The sequence below is a fragment of the Lissotriton helveticus genome, chromosome 3_1, assembly GCF_964261635.1.
Source record: "Lissotriton helveticus chromosome 3_1, aLisHel1.1, whole genome shotgun sequence".
NCBI classification, from domain to species: domain Eukaryota; kingdom Metazoa; phylum Chordata; class Amphibia; order Caudata; family Salamandridae; genus Lissotriton; species Lissotriton helveticus.
In genome coordinates, this window is record NC_136061.1 from 245,847,751 (window position 1) to 245,872,745 (window position 24,995).

General features: G+C 48.1%; 1 protein-coding gene across 4 annotated transcripts in view; it reads left to right on the plus strand.

The window, feature by feature from the left end:
- The window catches only part of AKAP1 (A-kinase anchoring protein 1), a 536,294-nt gene that overhangs the window by 135,525 nt on the left and 375,774 nt on the right, over positions 1–24,995 (plus strand). The gene's annotated exons all lie outside the window — the stretch shown is intronic.

Here is a 24,995-nt window from a genome sequence, read left to right on the forward strand (position 1 = left end):
GTGGCAGTGCATTGGATATCAATTGTCTGTTATTTAGTGGCATGATGCTTCAATGGACGAACGTGTACTTTAGAAATACATATTTACTTATGTTAGTATTAATACCTCTAATGCGGTTGTATGCTGATATGAGAATGTTTGTCCTGTAGGGTTTTTTGTACTGCCCAGGTAGCCTATTTTGAAATGATACCAGTGCAAAATCTCTGCGCACCTGTGTTACTTATTGTATGCCTTACTTAGGTTTTACATAATGTGATTGGTTCTAAGGCACAACGCGGTGCAAGGGCTGCAGTTGTTTGGGAACATATGCATGCCGTATTTGCATAGCGCAAACCTACCTAAAGCACAGAGAGAAAGTGCACATCTCATTAACTTTTACGTTCTAAAATGCTGCGGGTCCGGCCCTGCTATTTGCCATTTGTTTGACCATATTCGCTTTGTCTACCTGTAGCATATGTGCATTTTAATGTTCACTCAGTTTTGAACAGTAAAAAAGCTCTGATGCGCTTGCCACACGTGTTTTTAAATATGACCGAGTCTTACTAACCTTTTTTGCATAGTTCACAATCCTTTGCCTTAAAGAGTCAGATTGTAGATTATGATATCCCCTGAATAGTTCACTGAGCACTCCACCACACTTGGGTTGTTTCACATTCACCACTGTAAGATGGCCGCCTTAGCCACTGCACTTCCGCGTCAAGTCCTTCCTTGACTATAACTACCAGTTTCCTCCCTCTTCCCGGCAGCGATCACCGCCAGAACCCCACCGCCCGGCTATCATGCACAACTGAATTGTGAGTATCGCTCCAGCAATCTCCACATTCCAGCCAAGGCTGGCCCCGACCGTCTAGCTCATGTACACCCCTTTTCTCCCTAGGATTTTTATTATGGATTATTGGACCGCCGCTAGAACGAGCATCAATCCACCATTCTAAGTAAGTTCCGGATTGGTAATCAGCCGCCCCTCTCTGCCCGTAAATATCTTCGACTAATTTCAGTATTTCTCACCCGTAGTTTCCCGCATTATTCCTCTTATGGGCGATGCTGTTGTGAGTATGCAGGTTTGCTTTCCTTGCGCACTACTCGCGCCTTTAACGCGGACTTAACCTAACGGGTATTTTACGATTCTCCACAGATGCATTTCTGTATTGATTCCCCCTGGATTGCAATAACGAAATTATGCTTCCATGAGGTAAAATAAGAAACTATAGACCGCCCCCCCTTTCTATAGATACTCTGACTCCAATGGGGATTCAAATGGTCACCTTCACCGCCTATCGTTAACCCTGAATTTAGTTCAATACACTGCGCTGCATGTTAAAAACACTTGCCATCCTCACTGCGCAGTCCGTCAGGAAACATTTAAATACGCTGCTATTTGCATGCACCAGAACTTAACGCGCCGAAGTTGAAACTTACACTTTTATTTTCACTGCGCCGCTTTTTCAAATCCCGGAATACACTGGACACTGTCACGGTCTCTTTGTTGTATGGTCACAAGCATGTGCCACAACCAGTCATTACTCCGCACTACCTCACCACAGCACTAAGAATTCCACTGTAGGTTCTTTGAATTGAAAATGTATACATGCCTAGTCAAGTTTTAATGAATATTCTTTTGTTTATGTTTTTTCCCCCATCTTTTCTCCCTTTCTAAATGTGGTTTCAACGTTATGTAAATTGCCATAGGGGTAATGTAACTTGAAAAATAACTCTAAAGACAAACACGACATATTACTTTTTGTCCTGATGATGATGCATGTATTCTCTAACTGCATCGAAACGTCGTCGACTCTACTGCACCATATGTTTGTTTGAACTTACGAATTGTGTAAAACAATGGGTTGCTATGAATGAATCCTAGTCTGTAAAAGTGAATAATAGTACAGACCGCTTTTGTGCGTTTTTACATAATTGTTTTGTCACCTGTTTTGTCTTGTCCTCTGTGGGTCACAGGCTGTGCCCACTTTTGTATAAGTGCTATATTCATAAATATAACAGAAAAATTGAAAAATAAATACCTGTCCGGCTGGACAGAGGTCATATATACTATTCAGTATATGTCTATTATTCGCTTGATCCTTAATCACTAGGGTCCTCTGTTCTGTACAATAGCTTACTGCCCAAGGACCCTAGCTCTAATCCTTTTGGGTTTCCCTTGTCCGGTTAAATTAAAGAGTCAGTAGGCACTTCTAATCTTGTTTCATGATTTTCTCTCTTTTATGCAGACTTCAAATAATGCCAGTGAGAACATGGGTTAGCCAGTAACAGTTCATTGACTTACACTTGCTGCTCAGATCTATTAGCCCTGTCCCTTAAATGTTTGATTCTTGCAACTCGGTGAAACCCTTCAAAGGTCGTTACTATGAGTGCCGTTGGAATTAAGACCAGTAGTAGAAGTTAATTGCTGCATGAAAACGGCAGTACACCCGTGCTATACGAAATTGATTTGATCTATGTATCAAATGTAATTTGTTGGGAAGCATGTGGAACAGCCCATATTCTAATGTAGAGATTCTGCAATGCATATGCTTTCTTGGATGGAAAACGATACAAAACGTCTAACCCATCATAGTTCCACACATCCTGATCGATCCTATCAGCATATTTGCTACTGGCACACTGCCTCAAGTGTTCAGCTTCACCAAAACACCCACAGCACCTCTAAAGTACCTAGAGCCAACAGCTCCATACTCCTTGAAAATGGAGGTGCACCTGCATAGCCATGGAGGGAGAAATGTTATAAATCTCACTTTGATGGAGCAATAGGTGTAGCTGAGATTAAAGCATACTATTGAGCTACTCATCTGGTCTTAATAAATAAACCACATTTCGAACTGACGGATGGCACATAGGGATGGATGTTGGGCTACTTTTTTTCCTTACTTTTTTCTTCATGGTAGTAGAGTAGACCCCACATTTCCTTAGCCACAAATACTGCAGTACCAGATATAGCATAAAATATTGAGTAATATGGGATTGCACAAGCATACTGACGAGATACCCCCTCACCTCTGTGTATGGGTAAAATGTTGCCTAAGGTTGGTTCTGGGCAGAGATTTGGAGGATGGGATATTGGTAGATCTAAGCTGGGGGAGGGGAATAGTGGATTTGATCGGTGGCACACACACTCCTATTTACAGACCTAAAATGTTATGACGATCTATACAAGAAGGTAGTTCTTTAAAGACATTTCAAGCATGATCTGAACCGCTACATTAAAAATCTTACTGCTCCTTGATTTGAGCCCTTTGCAAACTAAAATACTGATGGAGGAGATGGAACGAAGAAAGAGGTCCAAGAGTTACCAGTCCATGGCCATCAATTCTCCAGACATGTTTGAGTCACTGAGATAGGCCTGGCAAAGGGATGTTTATGAACTCACTCCGGAGGATTGGCAAGAGGCTACAGGGGCCCAGAGAGAGGCTGCCATAGCTGGTCAATTTAGGCTTATCCAACTGAAAAACCTCCACCGGACATGCATGTCACAAATGTGGTTATGTTATGGAGACCAGATGGAGTCCTTTGATTGCTTGAGGTGCCATAATCACATTGGGGAAGTCATGCACACTGTTTGAGTGTTTGGGTGAAACCACTCTGGCAAGATGTAATACGACGGTAGTTAGAGACCCCATATTTATCCTAATCCATCCATCCATAGATATGGACTCCAATGTAACTTTGCTGCGTCCGAGTTTGGAGGTGGAGAAGCGAGACATTACCATAAGATGGAGGCAAGAAGAGCCACCTGACCGAACACGTGGGCAGTAGATCAGGCTTCTCCAATGATTAGTTTGTTAGCTACTTGTAGATCTCCTCCATTTTATCTGTTAGTGGCTCTTGTGTGTACACCCAGCCTACTAAATTAGAAGTTTTTGCTTGGTTAATAATATATTCATACCTAAATTTAAAAGTGTGTATTTGAGACTTGTTAGACGGGGACCTGGAGGGTCGGCCGAGCACAGTGATCGCACAGACAGGTAACTTCCCCCCCACAGATGGACACCACACAAAGATCAGGGTAACACCTTTTATAGGCACTTCTGGTAGTAGAGTGGTACGATACAAGGCGATCAGGACACGATGATCCTCTCAATTCTAGTCTCTAGTAGGGGAAGGGGGTAGCGGGACAGTCTTGGTACCCACGGGTACGGAGGTGTAACGGTGTTAGCTCACAATCCTCGAGCTCGGTGGTCGGATGGGTCAGACCGCGGCAGCGCCGGCAGGTCCCGAAGAGGTCGTAGGTAGCAACGGGCCGCGGCAGCGCCAGCAGGTCCCAACGAGGATGAAGGTTACAACGGGCCGCGGCAGCGCCAGCAGGTCCCACGAGAATGCAGGTTGCAACGGGCCGCGGCAGCGCCAGCAGGTCCCACGAGGATGAAGGTTACAACGGGCCGCGGCAGCGCCAGCAGGTCCCACGAGGATGAAGGTTGCAGAGGGCCGCGGCAGCGCCAGCAGGTCCCACGAGGATGAAGGTTGCAGAGGGCCGCGGCAGCGCCAGCAGGCAGGACAATAGTTCACAAGGCAGGGCTGTGGCAGCGCCAGCAGTCCGTCAAGGATGAGTTCGTCGCGGTGTCTCTCGACTCCAGGATACAACTGCCTTCCTGTCCTGGGGCGGCCCCAGTTATAGGTCTGGCGCCCTTTGATGTCCGGACCCTCGCTCTTGGAGGTCGGGAGGTCTGGGATGAGGGAGTCCAGACACCCAGCAGGGGGGTGGAGCCAGCGCCCGAGGAGGCTGGGGGTGCTCGGCACCTGGCGGGGGAGAGCCATCGACACTTCTTACTCCCATTGACCTGCCAAGTGGTCCGTTCACCTCCTGGGTGGAGGGTGGTGCCGGGATGTCGGGGCCTGGCCAGGCCCAGGGTTGGGGTCGGGCTGAGGCCGCGCGGCCGCGTGGTGCCGTGTCCAAGATGGCGGCTGGGCCGGGCAATGGTGCTGACGGTGGCCCGGGCCCTGTCCTGCGGGGAGGGAGCGAGCCCTTCATGTGGCCTGTCCAACAAGACTAAAATGTGTGGCCATTCAGAATTCATGAGCTGATGTTTGAAGAAAAAAGGTTTAATTTCCCCAAACAAATTTAAAGTGAGTGATACATCATGCAGCAGTAGGGAAATGTATTAGTAATATAATTAACTGGGTGCCAGGGTCATTGCAGCTATGGCTGTTGTGTATTACCGATGTAGTGGCATTTTACATTGACAAAGCATTTTTTATATTACTGCTAACAACCTTGCCTGATTGTCTGAGGTGATCACTGCTAGTAATCCTACATATGGTCACTATGTAATCTTGTCTGATGTGGTCACTATATTAAACATAAGTAGCTCTTATTACAGACACAAAATGGAGATCCCCATAACAAGTTTGTTATAATATGTTAGAAATAGTACATGTTAAAAATTGTCCACATAAACATTCCAAAATGTGGGATGAGTGTATGGAATTAAGAGGGATACAAGGGTAACCATGAACAGATTAAAAGCTTGATTTAAGCAGGGGGCTTAGACTACCCAACACCTGAGGGTTTTAGCTGGTTGCGGATAATAAGGGTTCTGTGATCAGAAACTGTGAGATCAGTGAAAAACAATGTTACACATCCATGCTCAGGTTGTATATGTGGATACAGATATATTATATGCCTATTTCACTGCCTGTAACAGTAAATAAGTGTAAATAAGTGTGTTTCACATAAAAAGCTTTAAGCAAGGGTTGGGTAGGAACCATGCCCTGCTGTTATTGCCCTAAACACACTGCTACTCATGCTCTGTCCACCACCACATTCATAAACAAATGCCTGCAAACAGAAGTCTCACTTCTACCCAATAAATTCTAGAATCACCATTTCTCACATAAGAAAAGAAAGCTTGTAGACTGCTGCAGTGACAAAAAAGGTAGCACAATTTAAAGTCCTGTGAAGTGGTATATTTTTTACACTTCTTTTCAAGATGGCAAGACACCAAATGGAAGACCTTCCTATTGGAACACTATTGAACATAGATATCAAGATAAAGGGAATGAAACTTCAGGCTTAAGTGGTATTTCTGGCTAACAATATTAGTGTCAATGAAGGTTTATCCAGTGATATTGTTCTTTCAACATGTAACACACTTTAAATCTTGTTTACATTATTTGAGTCATTCAACCTTGTGGAATTTTGGCGCATATTTGTGTACTTTTTTTAATACATGTACCATGATAATTTCTTTCGTGGGATAGTTATCTTGTTTTTTTTCATAGCTCAGCTGTCTGACTAATCTGGGCCCATCTTGGTATCACGTATGTTACCCTGGAGGAAAAGCCAGAACTTTCATTCTTCAGGTACACGTGTCTTAGTGGATCCCTGTTACCTAATATTTTGGGCTGAACCCCAACAATGACTCCCCAAAATATTTCCAACACCACCATTTACTTCAAGATGTTCCACTCCGGGTTGATCTTGCTTAAAAGCACACCCCTTCCACCCAACATGAGTGCAGTAGAGTATTAAAAATAATACTCTGGGACCACTCAATAACAGAGTTCTAGATCAGGAAAAAGTTAAAGGGTTTTATTACAGAAATCTCCAAATCAAGAGCTATAAATTAAATGCCATGAAGACTCAGAGCGGAGTTACTGCAAAATAGTAAAAAGTCCCAAATGAGCAGCAAAATCAAGAAAAGGTCGGACAACATCCCCAATAGACAAAAAGAAAAATCTCTTATCCCTAAAATCTAGGGGTTATTGTACACAATTCTCGCTTAGAAAATGAACTACAGCACAGATTCAGCATGGTATAATCCCATGTAGCATTTCCTTTGAAAATCATAGAAATTCAAATCAATGGCATTATATTATAGCACTATCCCACTTTCTATGTACGCATCTTGCTTTGCAGTGAGATATTTTTAACAGATCTTGCAACATTTAACAAAAGTTATTCATGAATGTGTGAATCTAAACTAGGCCACAGAAACACAGCCGAAGAAACCGTGACATTTTCAAACTACCAAGTACACTAGTAGTTTCGCTATAAAAAACCCTTTGTATTCTTGTCATTATAACAAAAAAATGACTTTAGTTGTCTTCCCTTTCCATGGAGCTTGTGGGGAGAGAATAACATAGCAGTTTTACCAAAATGTGACACAACTAAATCATGTTAATAAACACACTTCCTATCCTTATATTACACTTTTTAACTTATCCAACATAAAAAGTATAAATTCTCAATGTTTGTCACACAAACCTGTACCTAAAAAAAACTTTAACACAAGCAATGTTCTCACATTAAAACATTTCAGCCAAATTGAATGTTGTAGAATGTTAGTTATTTTGTCTCCACTTCAGAAATTCTGTAATTTAAATAGTAATACTATTAATTTCAAATTCTGGATACTTCGTAAGAAGGAATTCTTATGTGATTAAAGGTTCATAAGGCCATTTATATGTAGGTCTTGGTAATTTATTCTTATTTTTCAAACTATTTTCTTCAATAATATATTGTATATCTGCTCACATTATCTTAATCATTTTGTTAACGTAAATTCTTCTTTTCCCACTATCTGAATCCTTTTTAATTGAGGAGTCCGGACCATAGAGGGTCTAGTAAACAATTATTTGTTTTCCATTCCCCAGTGTCTCTATTTTCAGGTAAATGGTTTAGTGTTTTCCTAGCGACTGTCTTCAGGGTACACTAGGGAAGACATAAGAATAATTGTAGACCTTAAAACGGCTGAGTCAAAAAAGCTAATGTCAGAATGCTGCGACTATTTGTCTTTCAAGATCCACATTTGTACATAAACAATTTCTTTCTGAACAAGCTACTAATAGGCAGTCTTGCGGTGCAACCTGAGCTTTCTGAAAATTATGGAAGTAACAGCAACCAATATTGGGAAGAGTCGATTTTCTTTTCTTTATTTTGATTATTATTTGTTGAAGTTTTGCTCTGGCTGAGGGCTATAAGACTTTCTCACAATTCAGTCCACCAAAAGCAGAGGCTGTAGGCAAACCACAAGGATTCCAATACTTAGTGAGGTATTGGACACAGAGGAAATAAGTGTAGCCTTCCGATAGACATGTTGATTTCTTTGAACAAATTATTGACCAATGTCCAGACAAATCTGGCTTATTCTTTAACCGATGATGCCCTGGTTTCAAAGAATATTTAATGAACTAGTTGAGCATAAGCTTACTTCAGTATGAGTGCTGCAACTATGCATCAAGATTAATTAGTAGCAATAACTTGTGACATCCCGGGAAAATAAACGACTGATCTGTGGGTTATCACAATTTTTAGTGCGAAAGGTTCTAGGTACAAGTCAAAGAGGAGAGGGGCTAATGGACAGCTTTGGCGGGTGCCCCATACACTGGGGAACCGTCGGAGGATGCTCTGACTCAGACGGCTTTTTGTACATGATATATGCAACTAACCTATTTAATAAAACCCTCCCCAAAGTGGCGTAATATGTCCAAGAGGTAGGACCAACTCACGCGTTCAAACGCTTTTTTGACGTTGATGGATCGAAATGGTGCTTCTCTGTGCATCCTGCGTATGAAGTCCATGAGGTGGAGCAGTCTTTTTGTTTCCTCTCCCCCTTGTCGTTTGGGGATGAAACCAGCCTGGTCCGGATCTATCAGGCACGCCATCAGGAGGTTCAGCCGTGCATCTAGATATCCAGGTAATATTTTTGTATCTAGATTCAGCAGAGATATGGGGCGGTAGGACCCACCACTCCGTTGGATCTTTCGGTGGTTTGAGTATTACGGATATCGAGGCTTCAATCATAGAGTCCGTTAGGGAGCCCGTCGCAAGGAAAGAGTTAAATAAACTAGTTAAAAGCGGTGCCAACTCTGGACAAAACAATTTATAAAATTGCGTCGTGAACCCATCTGGGCCCTGGGACTTGTGCAATTGAAGGTCTGCAATTGCTGTAATCACTTCTTTGACTCCGATTGGTTGGTCAAGCTGTGCTGCGATTGCCTTAGGGTGATTGGAATGTTGACACGAACCTGGAGCAGAGGTCTGCCTTTTTAAGGCCTTTTCTCTTCATTTGTTTTCGTCAGAAACTCTTTCAAAAGTGATTCCCTTGACGTTCCTTAGGACTAAGACTATTTTCTGATATTTATTTGATGGAAAATATCTATATTGTTTTACAAAATGCCATCCTTTTGCGAAATGCCAATAATTTTGCAGAAAAATGGCAAAAAGAGACCCACACAGGGTTTTCATGACAAAGTCCTCGTTCGGCGAGGGCATAGACATCGAAGAGGTACAGCACCTACATGCATGCTGTCTGGGCTAGGCTTGACATTGAGAACATACATGATGTCGAGGAGGAGAGTACCATCAAAGTAGAGATGCACTTTGATATCGAGACATAGGTCAGCATCAAGAACTTTGATGTCGATATCCCATTCCTTCACAGGAGAAGACAGCGGAATGGCTTTCACGCATGAAATCTTGTAAATTCCCATCTGAGAGTACTCCAGAGCCTAACCCCTACCACACCTCACTTGAGCACCCCCCACTAGCCCTCAATTCCGGATCACTACTGTAAAAACCAGTGGTTCCCTCCAGGTGGAGAAAGCGTACAGAAAGAGACCCGAGGGTGATGTTGTCACGTATCTAACAAAGGCGGATCATCAAGATAAACAGCCACGAGACCTGCCTACGTTAATGAGAGTTTTTTAAGTACTCCTACTAGTACTGACGGATAGAACTCACTGGACCCTGGTTACAGGTACAAGTGATCGATTCCTTTTGATTCGAACTGACTAGCAGGAAGCTGAATGGATCACAGCTCCTTCCAACCCCCCCCCTTGATTTGAATATTATTCAAACAGATTATCAGTGCTGCAGCTGATCCTTCATGCCTGAGGCACAGCCGAGAGCTCTGTTCGTAAAATCTGTATTTTTAAATATTATTATTTGTGTACTGTTTTAAAATCTTACCAGCCTCCCCTCGCTCATACTCTGGTGGGACACTTAGCTTCACCCTGCGACACCCGCGCAGCCGATCTTAACGCTGCGGCGGGCTTGTAATTTTATTTGCCGCCATTAGCGAGCGAGCCTGTCTTCTGGACACGCCCACTTCCTACGAGGCCACGCCCCCCCACACTCCGCCTATAAAAACATGTGCATCTCACATACGCGCAGCGGACGGGCGCAGCGGGCGCGCCGTCTGCGCGCCGTTTGCGCGCCGAAGGCGCGCCTATGGCAAGCCCGTCTGGGCCCGTCCGGGCCCAGCCGGACCCAGGCCCAGTTACTCTGCCCAAATCTCCCGACAGCCGACTTATCTACACTAGAGATGGGCTTCTCGCACTCAACCCGTCGAAAAATCCTGCATGCAACTATCTCCATCTGGGAGGAAGACCTTTCATCAACTGTGATCTGTGCAATCCGGCCTCCACCACCATTTCAGGAGATCACGGCATACAGCTTGGCCTTCTCAACTGCCGGTCCCTTCCTAAACACTCCCATGAAATCAATCTTCTGATTCGGGACCATGGCTTTGACGTCTTGTTCCTCACGGAAACGTGGCTTACCTCCTGGTCTGAGTCTGATATCATTGATGCCCTACCCCCGGGCTACCAAATTCAATCCCAAAACAGACCCCTCGGCAGAGGAGGTGGCCTGGCCATAATCTACAGAGAACCTTTTTCATGCAGATCAATTGACGCCAACATCGACGATTGCGAAAGCTGCCATTTTACATTGCAAATATCCCCCCTGCACTCCTTATCGGGGCTGCTGATATACCGCCCGCCGGGAACCCCAGGAAAATTCCCAAGTGCTCTTGTGGATACTGTCACCCAGATAGCGACTACCTCTCCCAACTTTCTCATCGTGGGAGACCTCAACCTCCATCTTTTAGACTCCAGGGACCCGATCGTGTCCGAACTTCTTCGTGACCTCACGTCATTTGACATCCGATTAGTTAATTCTGAACCCACCCATGACAAAGGATACCTCCTGGACCCCGTATTCACCACCATAGCAAACCTCACTTCCGGCCCCCCTCTTCCCCTTCCCTGGACAGACCACTTTTTAAAATCCATCTCTTGGCACCTTTCCATCCCACCCACCCAACAGATCAAAACTCGGGTCACAGACAGACGATGGCATAAACTCTCGCCTGATGAATGGGCTTCCATTCTCGGGGCTTCTTCTCCCTCCCCGATCTGACCCAGCCACTGCCGACAACCAGTTCAATTCTTGGCTCACCACATCACTGGACAAACTCCTTCCCAAAACCACCACCCTTAGGCGAATTAAAAGAGTGACCCCTGCTCCTTGGTACACTGCCGAGCTTAACCTCCTTCGGAAGGAGTGCAAAAGAACGGAGCGCTCCTGGAGGAAAGATAAATCAACTGCCAAAAAAGATGCATTCCGTACCTGCTTAAAAAACTATAAAATCGCTCTGCGCAACACTAAGAGTACATTCTTTCAGGAAAGAATAGCAAATTTCTCCTGCTCCGCTAAAGAAACCTTCACCATTCTAAAACAATTACTTAAAGTCCCAGACTCTGCACCAAAATACCCGCCTGACTCCAAGGCAGACGAAGAGAAATGCCTCAAACTGGTCAAATTCTTCGAGAAGATTCAGAAAATCCTTGCTTCTCTTCCGGCCGTCGACTTGTGCATTGCTGAGGAAGTCGGCACTAACTTAAACCATACCGCTCCCCACTTAAGCTCTCTTGGGCCAGTCACCATCGAAGAGGTCTTAGCCACACTAGACTCTATCAAAAGCGGATCCCCCAGGGACCCGGTCCCTTTACGCATCCTCAAGAAAGTGGCCCCCACCATCGCCCCCCCACTCACTCACCTTATCAATGCCTCACTGCTCCAGGGTATAGTTCCTCCCGGCTGGAAGGCGGCGGTTGTGAAGGCGCTACTGAAAAAACCTTCTCTGGACCCCTCGGAGCTGGCCAATTACAGGCCAATCTCTCTCCTCCCCGGTACCAGCAAAATCGCGGAAAAACTAGTTAACAAAAAGCTGTCGCAATATCTGGAGACCAACAACCTGCTCAGATGTTCACAAACTGGATTCCGCCCAGGGCAGGGCACCGACATCACCCTACTCGCAGCAGTGGAGGAGGCCAGAGCCCTGTTAGATGCAGGAGGATCAGTGGCAGTGATCCTCCTGGACCTCAGCGCGGCCTTTGACACCGTTAACCATCGGGTCCTGATCCAGCGACTCAAGAACATTGGTGTTGAGGGCACGGCTCTGACCTGGTTCAAATCATTCCTTGGCCACCGCTCCTTTCAGGTCTGGGAGAATGACACCCGTTCCCCCGAAACCCCCCTTCAATGTGGTGTGCCCCAGGGCTCATCATTAAGCCCGACATTATTCAATGTCTACATGTCCCCATTGGAGAAGGTTGTCACCCCGTTCGGAGTGAGAATCATCAGCTATGCTCATGATACACAACTAGTGGTGTCTTTATCTCACCCAAACCAAGAACCATCAGACCTCTACAACTGTCTTGCAGAAATTCAAGGATGGATGAATAGGTCGTCTCTGAAACTTAACGGTTCAAAGACGGATATTCTCCTCCTTGGCCAGAAAGGGCTCTCTCTCCCGCAGAACATCTGGCCCCCCTGCTTGGGTGAACCCCCAGCCCCCAAGTCTGAGATTAAAAGCTTGGGAATATGGCTTGAAAAAGACCTGACCTTTAAGACTCAAGCCAAAAAAATCGCTGGGACCTGCTTCGGGCTCCTCAAAGCTATTAGGAAGATTCTGCCCTTACTTCCTCTTATCTCCCAGAAATTACTAATCCAAGGCCTCATTCTATCAAGGCTAGATTATAGCAATACCATCTATCTAGGCGCTCCCGAGGCAACCCTTAACAAACTGCAAAGAATCCAGAATGCCGCGGCACGGATTCTCACTAATACCCCGGCCAGATCCTCCGCTAAACCAGTCCTGAAACAGCTCCACTGGCTCCCTGTGAGAGAGAGAGTGACGTTCAAGGCTCTCTGTCCATCACATAAACTCTTACAGGACAAAGGACCCCCTATCCTAAAAAAATTCATCAGGCCCTACAAAGCCCTTAGATCCCTCCGTTCAGACCATGAATACCTCATCACTATCCCCAGAGTGAAGAAGGTGCGCACGGGCGGACGGCGTTTCTCTGTCAACACAGCCCGTCTCTGGAACTCCCTCCCCCGTGAACTCAGGACGGAACCAGACTATCTCCGATTTAGGAAGCGGCTGAAAACGCACCTGTTCCCCATATCTCCTTCCTTCCCCCTCCTTCCCCCCGGTCTACCCTCTGGCCTGTTTGGATCTTAGCGCTGGGATACTCACGGGTGACTACGCGCTTTACAAAAACCTAATAATAATAATACCTGCAACACTAGCATAACATGGAACTGCCATGGTCTAGCAATTCACTGCTCCTCTTGGCTTGCGCTCACAGGGCTCAGCACCTCATTTAAAACCTTCCTTTTTGAGATTATTTTTCGTCTCTCATACCCATGATGTGATGTTGTGCATGAAGACTAGGCTTGACTCTTCGAATGGTCAGACTTGAGTAGAGAAGAGCGTATAGGAAATATTTCTACTGGGCCTACAACAACCATCCAAGGGTTCAAGCTCCTCAGTGGTCACGGACAACAAGAGCCACAACAGAGAACAACACAGACAAAGGTCCATAAACACCTGCCCAGGCTACTAAAAACAGGTGGCAAACAAGAAGTGCCTTCTTCCCTATCTTACATGACCCTCTGTGGTAGAGAGAAGCATATCATTTTCCCGGAAGAGTGGAGAAATATTACCAACGAAAAATGGATACTAAATATTGGAGAGAATGGATACTATCTGAGATTTGTCTCCCCCAGCAGCCATACCACCAAATAAATTCTCCCATTTCCTTTGGGGAAAAACGATGGCATCCTCCTATAAAAACACGTGGTGATTAACATTCAAATTCCTCTTAAAGGAATGATTATGTATTTGTTACTTTAGTGTGAACAAGAGATCGAAAAACAAGTTCAGACCCGTTTTAGACCTGTAAGAAAGCAAACAAATGGGTTCACAAAAAAAAGTTTAGAATGTTGGATGTTCATTAAATCTTCTCTCAACTTCATCAGGGGGACTGGAAATGCTGAATAGATCTTCAAGATGGCTATTTTCACATCCTGATAGCCACGAAACATTGGAAATTCCTGAGCTTTACAATAGGAAGAGAACACTACTGGCAGGTCCTTGAATCCTCGGGGACGTATGATGTTCAATGGGTCCACCTCCTGATAGCCCTAAGGTCTGAGTAATTCCACAGACTCAATAGAGTGATCAGGTGAGGGAAGTAAAGGAAGGGATCAGCAGGGAGGGAGATCTGAAACGAGAAGCGCACAAATATAAGTATCACCCGATAGATAGATAGATAAATAGATAGAGAGATAGTGAGATGGTGGAGATAGTGAGGTGGAGATAGTGAGGTGGAGATAGTGAGGTGGAGATAGTGAGGTGGAGATAGTGAGGTGGAGATAGTGAGGTGGAGATAGTGAGGTGGAGATAGTGAGGTGGAGATAGTGAGGTGGAGATAGTGAGGTGGAGATAGTGAGGTGGAGATAGTGAGGTGGAGATAGTGAGGTGGAGATAGTGAGGTGGAGATAGTGAGGTGGAGATAGTGAGGTGGAGATAGTGAGGTGGAGATAGTGAGGTGGAGATAGTGAGGTGGAGATAGTGAGGTGGAGATAGTGAGGTGGAGATAGTGAGGTGGAGATAGTGAGGTGGAGATAGTGAGGTGGAGATAGTGAGGTGGAGATAGTGAGGTGGAGATAGTGAGGTGGAGATAGTGAGGTGGAGATAGTGAGGTGGAGATAGTGAGGTGGAGATAGTGAGGTGGAGATAGTGAGGTGGAGATAGTGAGGTGGAGATAGTGAGGTGGAGATAGTGAGGTGGAGATAGTGAGGTGGAGATAGTGAGGTGGAGATAGTGAGGTGGAGATAGTGAGGTGGAGATAGTGAGGTGGAGATAGTGAGGTGGAGATAGTGAGGTGGAGATAGTGAGGTGGAGATAGTGAGGTGGAGATAGTGAGGTGGAGATAGTGAGGTGGAGATAGTGAGGTGGAGATAGTGAGGTGGAGATAGTGAGGTGGAGATAGTGAGGTGGAGATAGTGAGGTGGAGATAGTGAGGTGGAGATAGTGAGGTGGAGATAGTGAGGTGGAGATAGTGAGGTGGAGATAGTGAGGTGGAGATAGTGAGGTGGAGATAGTGAGGTGGAGATAGTGAGGTGGAGATAGTGAGGTGGAGATAGTGAGGTGGAGATAGTGAGGTGGAGATAGTGAGGTGGAGATAGTGAGGTGGAGATAGTGAGGTGGAGATAGTGAGGTGGAGATAGTGAGGTGGAGATAGTGAGGTGGAGATAGTGAGGTGGAGATAGTGAGGTGGAGATAGTGAGGTGGAGATAGTGAGGTGGAGATAGTGAGGTGGAGATAGTGAGGTGGAGATAGTGATAGTGAGAGGTAGAGATAGAGATAGTGATAGTGATAGTGATAGTGATAGTGAGAGGTAGAGGTAGAGATAGTGATAGTGATAGTGATAGTGATAGTGAGAGGTAGAGGTAGAGATAGTGATAGTGAGAGTGAGAGGTAGAGATAGTGATAGTGATAGTGATAGTGAGAGGTAGAGGTAGAGATAGAGATAGTGATAGTGAGAGTGAGAGGTAGAGATAGTGATAGTGAGAGGTAGAGATAGTGATAGTGATAGTGATAGTGATAGTGAGAGGTAGAGATAGAGAGATGGAGATAGTGATAGTGATAGTGATAGTGATAGTGATAGTGATAGTGAGAGATAGAGAGATGGAGATAGTGATAGTGAGAGATGGAGAGATGGAGATAGTGATAGTGAGAGATGGAGAGATGGAGATAGTGATAGTGAGAGATGGAGAGATGGAGATAGTGATAGTGAGAGATGGAGAGATGGAGATAGTGATAGAGAGATGGAGAGATGGAGATAGTGATAGTGAGAGATGGAGAGATGGAGATAGTGATAGAGAGATGGAGAGATGGAGATAGTGATAGAGAGATGGAGAGATGGAGATAGTGATAGAGAGATGGAGAGATGGAGATAGTGATAGAGAGATGGAGAGATGGAGATAGTGATAGTGAGAGATAGAGAGATAGAGAGAGAGTTATATAGTGAGAGTTATATAGTGAGAGAGTGCAGTCGCTGCAGTCTTAAAGCTAAGTGTAATCGAATGACAAATCGAATTCTATGGGTTCCACAGGTGACACTATTCTAGCAGCATTATCAAACATTCTGACTTATTATGGAAGCCGGGGATCGCCTCCCGCGCTTGCTCCTCAGCATCAAGGTAACTATCCTACTGGTCCCCATCTACAGTTAACTCACTCGTCTCTGAATCAGTTTCTAGATCTGTCGCCTTCAGCTCTATTACAAGGGCCTACCATGCCCGCGCCGCCTCCAATGCCTTGTCATTATGGGACCTGTGGGCCTGTTGCAGACTAACTGCGCTCTCGCTGTTTGCCCACATAAGTAATGCAGTCTTTCATCTAAGGTAGCTAGGCCCCGCCGCGGCTTTCCAGTGGGATGTGATTACCCTCTTAGCAAGTAACAATCCTAAGTCCCCTTATCCGGAGTAATCTGTCGCCCCGTTACACTACAGAGTAAAGTGGTTATCTCCTCCCAGTATGTACCCAACTGCGGGCAGTCCCACAGCATGTGTAGTAGGTCCGCGTCCTCTAGTCTACATCGGGGGCAAAGTGCCGTATTAACATGGAAATATTGGTTGATTTTTGCCGGCGTAAGATATGCCCTGTGCAGAATAAAAAATGGGATCAATTGGAATCTGGCATTTCTGATACCCTTCCATGCGCTTTTAAGTATTTGCGACCAGGCCGCGTCTGGTATCTCTTTAGCTATATCCATCGCCCACTGCTCGCGTAGTTTCTGCATGTTGGAAAACGAGGCAGCATCTGTGAGGCCTGCACAAATAACATGACACATTTGTCCTTCACTGGGAACCAAACACCGTAGGGCAGCGCCTGACTCTCAGAGGTTAGCGTTGCAGAGCAGTCTGAGGCTTACATAAGGGAGGTGGTGTGGGCTAGTAATCGCCATTTGCAGGTGCGCAAAAATAACACTCAATAATTGATTGTCCAGTCTGTACTTTGCTTTATAAAAGTAAGAGTACATTTATTAAATACACACACCACTCAATACTATACGCCAATTTACAAATATACATAAGCTGTTGGAATTACTTTGTGACATTGCATAACATCTCCACCCCTCCCGCAGGGGGGGTGGGGTCTAGTACCACCACTCCCATGTATGCACATCATCTTGCCCCCAAATGCAATTAGTTGAACCTATCCTGGAGCGAGGGCCCTGCGCACTGACACCATCCCAGTGGCGTCCCCCTCCCATTACCTCAACAAGCATTAAACAGGGATTCACCTGCCTTGGTGACACATGACCCTGACTGAGCATCTCCTACTGACCATACAGTATTCACCTCTTCATCTTAAGGGTTAACAGTCTGGGGTCTTCACCTAAGCGCAGCAGCAAGAATACATGTTTACGCACACTTTAGAATGACAGTATTCCGCACATTTGGATATTATTAGAATGCATTGCAATTACAAGCCCTAAAGGCATCACAGATAAAATCACAGGTATCTACCGTCAGACACACTAGCAGGAATGTCTAGCCACTTAAATCCATTTTTCTTATGACATCACCTTGCACCAGCACTTCACATTAACCAGGTGAAATTCAATCCCTCTACAAGAAATAACCATTAATAATAATCGCAGTTCAGTGCAATTACACCTCTAGGGGATGCCCTTCTAGACACCCCCACCTCAGCCCTTCACTCCTTGATGCAATTATCCACAACACCCTTAGCTGAAGAACAAAAGTTCCATCCCAGAAGGTGTTAACTGCCAGACGAGCCCTGGAGGGATTGATTCCTTGGAATCCCCAAGACACTTGGGGTGGGACTTTGCTGTGCTGAGGGGAGACGGCGCGCAACGGTGCTCCCCTCATCCTGGCACCTCGGGCCCGGAGATGGGGTCCTGGGCCCCGCCTTCTGCCTTCATCGCGCGCGGGGGGGGGCGCGACGGCGCTCCACGGCTTCGCTTTGCGGCCCAGGGATGGGGTCCCAGGCCCCTTGGACCCATGTTTGCGGGGGGGCACGACGCCCCCCCCCCCAGCCTCCCGTTCAGCGGGGGCCAGGGTGGGCTCCTGGCACCCCGCGGGGGCATCTTCACCGGGTGCGCGACGGCGCACCCCGGCTTTACTACTTTTGAGGGGCAGCCCCCGGGACCTGACCCACCCCGGGGGCATCTCTGAGACCGGCGGCAGAGCCCCACGCGCTTCGTCGTCGGTCTTCTTAGGGGTCAAAGGTCGCCTACCTTCCGGGGGCCATATCTCATCCCCTGGGGGTCCTATCTGCTCCATTTTCGCGTCTTCTCGCTCCTGGTGGCGTCCCCCAGCCACTGGGAGCACTCTCCTTCGTCCTCTGGTTCTCCAAGAGGGTGCATTCTGCAGGGAGCGGTTTTCACGTGCTCCCTGCGCCTCTCTTCTCCCTGCGCAGAGGCCTCCTCTTCTGTGCCACGATCCTGGGCTCTTCTTTTGGCGCTGTTAGGGGCCTGGGGGGCAATTGGGGGTTTCCTCCCAACTGCCCATTGCGCCAGGCTCCAGCACCTTTCGCCTCCGCAGACCACACCCCAGAGAGAGCTTCTCTTCCTGTGCAAGTACTTTTTAAAAGTTGAGTAGGGGGCTGGCAGGAAGTCTGTGTGTGTCCTATCACACAGGGACACATCACTTCCCTGCCCCCTCCCTCCTTGTCCAGCCTCTGGGTTGTTCAAAAAGGAGTCGTCCAGTGTCTCTGGCCACATGGCCTCTGAAACCCAACTCCTTCCCCCTTCACTGCCTTCTCTCCTGGGTGCAAACTGGTGCCTGGCACCCAGCGGCAGCAGTTGATGGATTGGCTTTAGCTCCACCTATCTTTTCTCCTTGGAGGGAAGATCTTGCTCTGGGAAGAAAGGTCATTAATCTAACCTGCCATTGCCATACCCCAGCCAGGCACACAGAGAAATATGACATTTCTGGACGACCCAAAAGCAGTACAAATATGACTTTGGACTTTGCAGAATACTCATTTTCACATCTGCTACACTAGACATTCGTGCGTGTCTGGAATCTGTAGGCTTGTGGAAGTCATTTTAGCCATGGGCCCCACATCCCCATAGGGAAATAATGAAGTAAAAACACAGTAAAACACACTGAGGTTCCCTGGCATGTTCCTTCCCAGGGTATAAAGCCTATTCCATGTCACCGCCCAATTCTGCATAAGCTGGCCACGCCATTCACTCTGTAGCTGCTCCTGGACTGCGCACGCTAGGAATCTCCCCTGCGCAGCCCCTACACGTGTGCACACGCATGTACACCTGTCTGCATGTAACCAGCACGGTGCCCCATACTCCAGCTGCTGCGCAGCGGCCTAGTCAGCCAGGGGGACACCCGTAAAATCTCCATGCAGTCTCCTTCATTATGAGTTCACTGTGGGTGAGTCCCAGATTATGAGGCTCCCCCACAGTAAAACCTCAACAATTAGGTGCTCAAAAAGCGAAAAAATCCGGGCGGCCCATAGTGTCAGAACCACCTTCTAACACTGCAACGGTACCAGCCCCTCACCTAGCATACGTTTATACAAGCAAGTGACCGCCATATACGTGCCCGCTGCCATCACATCATATTGACGCCTCGCTTGTTGGCGGTTCCGAAAGGCCAGTGCCCCAGTGTTTCTGGATGGCGGCAACCAGGGACGCATGTATTAAGAAGTGACCTCGCAGGAGGCCAAAAGTCTCCTGCAATGTACCATAGGGCAATAGTACCCCGTCTCCAAACAGCTCCCCCACCGTCTGTAGGCCCAGTGTTTCTCAATCCGCAAGGGCAGACCAATCCCCACCATGCGGTAGGGTAGTGCACATGCCCAGCGGTATTTCTGGGGCATAAGGTCGTTGCACCCCAATTCTATTGTGGTATCGTTTCCAGCAATGCCTTAGGGCGCTTTCTGCAGTCGATAAACCAGCAGCCCGAATCTTTGCTGCAAGACCACAAATGACAGGACATAACGTGGACTTTATATCATTTCACATCCGGTAATGGACCCATAGTATCGATACAAAAAACATGGGGACCTCCTGTTCCCCCCCCCCCCCCCTAGCCGCACCGGTGGGTACCATTTCACACTCAAACCATTCCCTTCCCCCAACAATCCCTCCCCACCCACATCACCCCCCCCCTCCCCCCCCCCCCCCAAGAACAGGCACTAACGTAGTGAATCCCATCCAAACTAACCCAGCAATTGCCTTAAACTGTAGTAAGGCCAACTAACTGGGGACCATCCGGTGGGGGCTGGAAAGAGCCTAGCAAGCAACAAGTAGGTAATCGGTGCAACACCCAGCTTCCGCCCCAGGAACCCCCCAATAACCCATCCTCCCCCAGTACTCCCCAAGCATAATTCCACGTATCACAATGGCCTAAGCATTAGTCCGTATTGTCCACATTGAGCCAAGCCCAGGGTCCCCCTTCATCATAATGCAAACTTATTCCCTTAGGGAGCTCACAACATTCACTTTTCCCCCATGCACTCTTTCCGCAGCTGACCAGATCAAGCCCCCCTCCCTCGCATAATACAGTCTCATTCATCAGGCCGTCCGCCGTTCCTGGTGTGACCAGCGGCAAATGCACACTCCTCGCATAATACAGTCTCATTCATCAGGCCGTCCGCCGTTCCTGGTGTGACCAGCGGCAAATGCACACTGTCTGATGCTTAAGTGTCCGCCTCCGAAGTGCCCTTGTCATTCTCCGGGTCTGAGCCTCTCGGTGAAGTCAGCAATAAGTCCCCAGAAATCGCCGACAACGCCGCTAATGCTCCCTTGTGCTCCAACTCAGTTTGTGAGGTCGATGGTTTCCGCAGCCGGCGCCTTATACGCTGTGATCTTCGGGGCAGCGAGTCCTAAGCCAGTGCCCGTGCCTCTCGTTCTGGTCCATCCCTTCCAGCACGATAAGATTCCAGCCATGTCCACGCGTCCTCCGGTGTATCATGAAAGCAGGTTTTTCCATCCAGTATTGTGCGAAGTTTGGCTGGGAATAACAGGGAGTATTGATTCCCCTCTGCTCGCAGTTCCTTCTTGACTGCTTGGAAGGTCGCTCGACGCCTCAAAAGAATAATCCGGGAATAGAGTGACTTTACTATTGCCGACCTGGTAGGGGCCATCTGTACGAGCCTTCTGAAGAAGCAAGTCCCCGTCTCTAAAGTGCAACAGGCGCGCCACCACTGGTCGAGGAGGGCATCCCTGTTGTGGGGGTCTAGCAGGGACGCGGTGCGCACGCTCTAGAGTGTAGAAGGTGGACAAGCCCTCAGGGGCCACCTCCGTTCTCAGCCAGTCCTCCAGGTATTGCACCATGTCTGAGCCCTCTGTTTTCTCTGGCAGGCGCACCACTCGAATGTTGTTCCGCCTGTTCCTTCCTTCTGCATCCTCCGCACGCTTCTGCAGCACTGCCCAGCCCCGTTGCCACTTGTGCAATGTCCTGCTGTAGGGCAGTACGTGAGTCCGCAATGGCTGATAGGATCCTTACCAGCTGTTGCTGCAATCCAGGTTCTTGTGCCAGGTCTTGCGTATCCTGTTTAGATTGAGACGGGGATTGGGCGTCAGAGGGCTGGTGATCTTCTTCCTTCTTCCCTCGGGGCTTACCCATGGCGTCGGTAGGCCGAACTCACACGAAGGGCCTGCAGAGCCTAATCACACTGTACGTATTGGGTGGGCACTGGATCCAGACCCCAGACCAGAAGACCCTCCAGGGCTCCTATTGGGTGCTCAGCTCGTCTTCCACCGGTACGGCCCATATCGCCGCCGCCAGGCAGTACCTTCTGTTCACTGTGCCATCTGCGTAGGCCCGGGCAGGCCAACCCAGAACAGGATTATCCAGTGCAACGTGCTCCCAAGCCTGGTGGTCCCTCCGCGGCTCAAAGCGTGGCAGCACCCAGGCCCACGCCAGGTCCCATGTATCGCAGTGGTCTCAGCCTCCGCGCCGCAATGCCGTCCAATAGCTCCTTCCCAGCCCTCGTGAGGCTAGTTGTTCTTTAGGCCTGCTTCAATTGTGAGCCCACGTTATGAGGTAGTGGCCAGTATCTCCAGGCAGTGGGCCTCCCCTCTACCCACTTTGCGGGCCCATCTCCGTTAAACTCACCCTCAGTGGCTCCAGGTCAGGCCGCCTTACTTGCTCCGATGTTGGCAGTAAGAGTATCGAGTCGTTCGCCTCTATCCTCGCCTCAGTGCGCCACTAGCAGAACCCCAGGACTGTTCATCCACCTCTGTCATCCACAGCTCCAGTAACCACCTCTCTGCGCCCTCCGGCATAATTCCGACTAGCATACAGGCCTCGGGGTGCCCCGCGTTTCGGCCTCCGCCCCAATTGCCTCTGGCTCGCTGGCGTAGAGCAAGAGTAGGACTGGGCCCATTCGGCAACCGCCTGGGCACTCCCGTCCTGTGCGGAGTGATCACAGGCGCGCTGGCCCTGAAGTACCATCCGGCGCGGGCCGCCCCCCCGCACCAGCGCTGCCGAGCAGGAGCCACCACCAACAGTGCCCCACACTCCGGGCCGATTCGCTCCACCGTTCGGGGCCCGGACGCCGGTCCCAGTATCCGCAGCCCAGCCCGGCGATCCTCCTCCAATGCAGCCTCGGGGGGGGGGGCCCAACCGGTGCGGTGCAGCACCCACGCTGTGATCCGTGCTCTCCTCTGGCCTCCGGTGCGCTCCGATACCAAGGGCGGCGTGCCCCATGGGACAGTCCAAGGCGCCCGTCCGCGGCGCTCGTTGTGCTGCATAGGTGCCGATTGCACTCAGCGCAGCCCGAGGAACCCCTCCATAATATCGGGTTTCGCCGCCTGGTAAGTCCGGATCGCTCGGGGCCAGCTCCCCTCTGCCATGCCGCCCCCCGGTGGTGCTTGGGGGGGGGGGGCGGGCAAGGGGATCCGTTTTCAGGAGAATACCGGGGTTCGTGAGCGGAGCCCAGCGCTCACACCACCGCCTGCGCCTGCATCGGCGTCCAAGCCACGCCCCTGGATGTATTAAATCATCATACGAATCCAGGGGCAAAAGGTACAAGTGCATCAAAGTTAATCAGGAGTCAAGGTAAGGACGTAGGCACAGCCGCGCTGTAGTCCCACAATAGCAAGGTACTAGCTGTACTCCAACTAGCCCCACAACAAGGTGAATAGTATGCAACCCCGCACGAGCATCCGCTCATCCAACGGGCTTACGATAGCTAGAAAACCCACCACGGTTCTGGGATCCTAGAAATGGCGAGATCAGAGCATTCTGGTGCTTAACCACTTCTATGCTAATGACAAAGTCAGCTCGTCATGCAGTACACTGGACCTGTGCTTATGACGAGCTGACCTTGTCATGAACAATGGGAAATATTGATCTTCAGCACAGGAGAAAAATCTCCATAGCATTGAAGGTGTTAAAAGCTCACCGGAGGCACCAGCAACAACCCCGCAAGAGTCTAATGACGACTCGTCCAACAGGGTCGCTTGGTACCGACTTCTGCTCGAGGAAGAAAGCGAAGCCACAAAACAAGAAGATTTAAGGCAACAACGATTTGGTGCTAAACGCACCCATACCGGTCTCCTGTTCGTGTGTTCAGGGTCAGGATCACGAATTAGCGGCACCTGTTCCAGGAACCGGGAAGCGATATAAAGGCAACAACGTGCGTCATGACGTCAGACGGCACGCGCACCTCGGCCTCATGGGAGCTGTAGTTCACTGCCTATCAATTCCAGGAAAGCAGTATAGTTGGTCTCTTCAGTGTTCTCGCTGTACCCCCAGCGTGCTTTGTGACAACTACCAATACAAATTTCTCCCTTTTTGTCTGAAGTCTGCACCACTAACTTTCCCAAATGCATGGGGATGGTTGCAGCTCACATCATGAAAATGGAAATGTCCATCTATCTAATCTATCTAATCTAGATGACTGGCTCATCAAGGCATCTTATTACCAACAAGCAATCCAAAATTACCAAATGACTGTTGTGACCGTCTGGGACTACATTTAAATAACGAAAAATCTGTCCCTCTGCCAGTTCAATTCCTTCACTACCTGGTAATGAGCTTGGACCCTGGGCAAATGAGTGTTTTTCGGAGAAGAGCCAATTGCCTACCTTTCAGTAATGTTTCAATCTGAAGAGATCAAGATGATGATGATGGAGCAACTCCGAAGAGTGACCCTGCGCCCAGCACAATTCAGAAAGCAAAGTAAATCTGGTTGTTTCACACCTGGAGAAATAGCCAAGTTTTCAGACTCTTTTTAATCATTGTCATGTTGCTAACAGCGTGAAGCTCTAGAGGGAGTTTTCAAAGTTCTAGATCCCAAATAGACAAGAGTCTTTCCTCCAACTATAGTGCCAAGACGCCCTCGGACATTCATGCGCTGTACAAATGCACTAATCAATTGAAAAACGCAAACTGGATTCTGGACGTCTCTGCCAAAAATGTATTGGCTAACCTCCGATTTCTTGCTTGAATATGCCATTTAAACCCAAAATCCATTCGTATCCGCTCTCATAGGATCAATGGCATCATGCATTTTCTGGTCCCGAATGAATTGCTCTATATGAGACCTCTGCAACAGTGCCTGGAAGATCATTGGGAGCAACTTTTAGGAAGATTGGAAGACAGATTGATCCTAACAACTCACACAATACATTTGTTCAACTGGATGTGTAGATTGGAGAACATTCTGAAAGGTATGAGGTTCCTTCAACTCCACTCATAGTGACCGATGTCTCCCTATTGGGTCGAGGCGTTCTCATGGATCAGCTCTGGATTCAAGGCTTGTGGTCACCGAAAGAACAGTCCTACCACATTAATCTTCCGGAATTGAAAGCAGTAACATTTAGCCTTGAAGGCTTTCCTCCCGTTCTTTAAGACTAACTTACTCCTTGTCCAGATGGACAATACATCTACTGTG